Source organism: Poromitra crassiceps (genome assembly GCF_964638095.1).
Source record: "Poromitra crassiceps genome assembly, chromosome: 1".
NCBI lineage: Eukaryota > Metazoa > Chordata > Actinopteri > Beryciformes > Melamphaidae > Poromitra > Poromitra crassiceps.
Genome location: NC_139623.1, coordinates 89,179,717 through 89,184,918, shown reverse-complemented (window position 1 = coordinate 89,184,918; position 5,202 = coordinate 89,179,717).

The following is a 5,202-nucleotide window of genomic DNA, read 5'->3' as shown; positions in this document are numbered from 1 at the left end:
CTTGCGTACTGACAGTCAGTGACGTTTTGACGTAATACGTAAGTGGAAGGGTGTATGGGTAATGGAGTTTACAAAAATACATCATCATCATCATCATCATCATCATCATCATCATCATCATCATCATCATCATCATCACTTTATTGACAGACACAAGGTCCAATAAAAAACACACAATACATATAAAACAGGTAAACAACACAATAAGAACACTAGCAACTCAACAAAACTACAATAAGACACTGTACCAATGTAATGTTTCCAGATGGAAGACAGGTATCTTGTCACTGAGATTAGGCTGAGACAGCAACATAATGAGCATATTCTGAGACATATTCAGACGACAGATAAACCTATAGGCTACATCAGGTTTTTCAGCAGGGCATGAAAGGTGCTAACTCCTGCTCCACAAAACATTTCACTGGCGCTGCAACACCATGGCTTCCTAAGAAGGATCCTCAGCCTCATGCAGTCATTATAAGCAACCTGGAGTTTTGCTCACACACAATTTGCATTGATTGAATCCATTGAATCCAAGAAAATATGGTCACAAATGAATACTTATGAATGATTTATGAAACACATCAAATAATAGTTAATAATTTTGGAGCAGTGAAGCCTAGTGAAGGGTGAGCCCACTGAAACTCATAAAAAAAGAAAATAAATAAAGCTCGCACACTGCAGAGGCTCCAATTTAGGTGTTTTTATTTGACACCGGTGGTTACGTTTTGGGGAGCATGCCCTTCCTCAGACAATGTGACATAGGAAGACGCCATCTTAAATACATGCATGGAACAGTCAGGTACTCTTGGTCAAGTGGGTCAACTCGGTCATGTGACAGGAAAAGCTTGGATGAAGAAAGTTACATACAAATACAATTATACATTGTGATCAAAAGTGAAATTAGCACAGTTGTGTTATATTGGCTATACTCCAGACTTTTATGTGGACAGAACCAAAGTCTGACCACAAAGAAAAGCAAACACATCTCCCGCAAAATGGGTCTGGGCACCCACTAGAGGTGCCCAGGATGACAGTGTACAGAAATAGAATACAAAAATAGAACAATACAGATGTCACATATATTATAATATAGATGACAGATAAAGCAACTCACATATGCATTGTACTGCTAATTTAAATGAGTTCCAAAGTGGTATTAATGCCTGAAAACGAGATCTGCATGTTGTGAAGGAGATATATAAATATATATGTGTGACTATATGTACATAGCCTACAGTAATAGGAGGAAAGCTCAATAGTGCGGCCCAACACCACCATCAGGCTGGCGGGCCGTCATAAGGTGTGGGTACCCTAGAGAGGCGACTCTATATGTCTTAAACTCGGTGTAAACATTAGCAAAAAACGCAGGACCACGATTTGCTTGAAGTAATTAAAGTTATTAAAGTTAAAAAGAGAACGAGAGAGACCATTCGAATGCAACACACACAAAGAAAAGTTCAGTTATAGGAAAGGACGAATGTCCATTTCTTCATTGAGGCCCCTGGGCGCCAAAGTGTCCAGAGTGTAGATCCAGAAAAGCTCGCGCCTTAGAAGAAGATTGTTAATGTCACCCCCCCTTCGTGGGAGTTGCACATGCTCAATCCCAGTGTAGCTGAGAGAGGCCACAGAATGGTGCATATGATTGAAGTGGTTAGCAACAGGGCTCTTGGGATCATGGTTCCTGATATTGCTTCTATGCTCTGAGATTCTGTTTTTCAGAGGTCTGGAGGTTTTACCTATGTACATCAGGCCGCAGGGGCATTTTAACATGTAAATCACATTACTGGTTTTACATGAAATAATCCCCTTTATGTTAAAGGTTCTGCCTGTGTGTGGGTGATAGAATTTGTTGGTGTTTCGAGTGAAGTTGCATTGTTGGCAGTTACCACACTTGTAATTGCCTGGTTCCACAGGCGGCAGGAACGTAAGTAGAGTAGAAGGAGGGTTGGGTGGGCAGTCAGCCCTTAACATGTTCCTGAGATTGGGGGGTCGTTTGTAGACGATCCGAGGTGGATGGTCCAAATGTCCCTTCAGAGCTGGATCTGTGGAAATAATGTGCCAATGTTTATTGATTACAGCAGACATGTCTTTTGCCAGAGGTTTATTGTTTATTGTTTATTGTTTATTGTGGATCCCCATTAGTCTGCACCAAGGTGAGACTACTCTTCCTGGGGTCCAAACATATAACATAAAAACGAAAACATAATACAGTAACATTGCTGATAATTATAACAACAAAGACAAAAAGAGAGTGAATCACCTCACTCTATTACAAATCAAGAAGTTCATGAGTTAGTACAGTATAGTGTTATATAATATAACATAGCATATTGCAGTACAATACAATACAATACAACAAATGTGTACAATAATTAATAACCCAAAGTTATCACATTATTCATCACTGCATGTTTTAACTTTTTCTTAAACAAAAATTTGTTACTTGCCACCGTTATATTACTTGGTAGATTGTTCCAATACGCAACCGCTCTATACATTACCGTTCTTTTCAGAGCATTGGTTTTTGGTAGAGGTAGAGTGAATTGAGCATCTACTGCCTGTGAGTACTGAAATGCACATATGATCCTATTTTCTCTCGTGATGGGTTTAGTGTGATGTAGGCATTCAGCTTGTGTGCGCTGGGCAAACCGGTCTGAAGCCTGTTTCACCCACTCCTTTTTGTAACCTCTGGTGAGGAATCTGTTCTCTAGGTCTGTACTGTATTTGTTAAAGTCACTGTCTGAACTGCAAATGCGGCGTATTCTGTTGAATTGTGAAAGCGGGAGGCCTTTCTTGAGAGGTATGGGGTGATATGATAATCCATGCAGTAGTGAGTTCCTGTCAGTAGGTTTTCTGTATAAACTGGTGCTGAGGTTACCATTGTTATTGATGATGAGTATGTCTAAGAAATTCATTTGGACGGGGTCATGAGCCATGGTGAATTTCAGATGTGAATTTTGAGTGTTCATGAAATTATGAAAATCATTGAGTTGATCCTCTGTAGAGGTCCATATGAAAAAAATATCATCAATGTACCTTTTATAGGTGGAGATATATTGTAGGAACGGATTCTTGTCAGAGTTGAGAATGATCTCCTGTTCCATGAGTCCAACATAAAGCGAAGCAAAACTGGGTGACATCTTTGAGCCCATGCTGACTCCAGAGACCTGCAGAAAAAAATAATTTTGGAACATGAAATAATTGTTGGACAGCACCATATCCATGAGTTCCAGCATGCACACTGTGCTAGGTGGATCGGGTGTGTTGGAGCTTTGCTCTGACAAACTGAGGAAGTGTTCTGCTGCTTTGAGCCCCCCCTCTACAGGAACGTTTGTGTATAACGCCTCAATATCCATGGTGACAAGCCTGAGATGGTCGTCACTAGGTGGAACACCCTGCATAGTTTTTATAAAATCCATGGAATCTTTGGTGTAGGAGGGGAGAGAGGTAACACAGGACTGGAGAAAATGGTCGACAAAGGCTGAAATGTTCTCCGTGAGGGAACCTATTGCAGCTACAATAGGTCGGCCTGGTGGGATGTCAGTGTAGACTTTGTGTATTTTTGGGAGGGTGTATAGAAAACCGGGGTAACTGGTGAGTTGATCAACATGAAAGAATGTTCTTTTTTAGTTATCTCCTCTCTATCCAGAAGGTCATCAAGACATGCATGTACCTTGGTTTTGAATGCTGTGAGAGGGTTACCAGGAAGTTTTTTGTAAAAAGTTTCATTTTGAAGTTGTTTGGTGATTTCCTGATTGTAAGCATTTCTGTTGAGGATGACCAGTGCTCCCCCTTTGTCAGCACTTTGAATGACACTTGATTGTCATTCCAGCTTTTTGTGTAGGCCTCTCTCTACGAGTTAGTGCTAAATGCATATTACCACTATCGCGATTTGGGAAACACCTGCTCACAGTGCTGACCAACTGGAGTATGGTAGACATCCTGTAGGTGCAGCGGGGTGGGCTTTGATATCCTGTTGCAGGCTGCAGGCAGCGCAGTGGTTTCACACCTCTGCATGACTGTTTCACACGTATGCCTCATGTTATACCCCCCCGCCCCCTTCTTTTTCCGTTTTGGTCGGATTTATTGTGATTACAAAAGAAAAAAACATCTGTTGGGCGTCATTAAATGGAAAGTATAGACCATGATGTGTCAACAACAATGTAGGCTACATTAAGCCTCTTCTTCATCTGGCAGTTTGTTAGCAATACAGTGAATTCCATCTTTAGTAACATCAGACAGGAGTTCAAGTGTGTTTATTTGTCATAGAGCCCAGTCCGGCTCTTTACTCTTGCAAGGATCCTGGAGGGGGCTTGGGGATATGACCATCTGGTCTATGTGTGCTTTGTAGATTTGGAGAAGGCCTATGACCGGGTCCCCCGGGAGATACTGTGGCTGATGCTGCGGGAGGATGGGGTGCGGGGGTCACTATTCCAATCTCCATCCAATCCAGATCCAGATCCAGATCCAATCTCTGTAGGCCCCTACGCCCAAAGCGAGAGCTGTGTTTGGGTTATGGTTTAGGACTGCATCACTGCACTTTGCAAATCGCGTGGTCCTGATGACATCATCGGTTTGTGACCTTCAGTGCTCACTGGATCCGTTTGCAGCTGTAAATCTGAGGCCATGGTTCTCAGTAGGAAACCAGTGGATTGCTCACTTCAAGTAGTGGTGAGTCCTTACCGCAAGTGAGGGAGTTAAGTATCTCGGGGTCTTGTTCTCGAGTGAGGGGACCACAGAGCATGAGATTGGCCAAAGAAGCTGGGCAGCGGAAGTGGTTTTGCGTTCACTTTACTGCACCATTGTGGTGAAAAGAGAGCTGCGCCAGAAGGCAAAGTTCTCAATCTACCGGTCAATCTTCATCGCAACCCTCTGGTTATCATGACCGAAAGGACAAGATGGCGGGTACAAGTGGCCGAAATGGGTTTCCTCTAGACGGTGGCTGCCATCTCCCTTAGGGATAGGGTGAGAAGCTCGGTCACCCGAGGGACGAGTAGAGCCACAGAGCCAGTTGAGGTGGTTTGGGTGTACTGTATGTCTCCATGCTCGCCTCCCCAGGGAAGTTTTTTTGATCATGTTAATTGATTAAATGTTAATAATACAAATGTGTGTGTGTGTGTGTGTGTGTGTGTGTGTGTGTGTGTGCGCGTGCGTGTGCGCGTGCGCGTGCGCGCGTGTGTGTGTATTTGTGGGTATTAT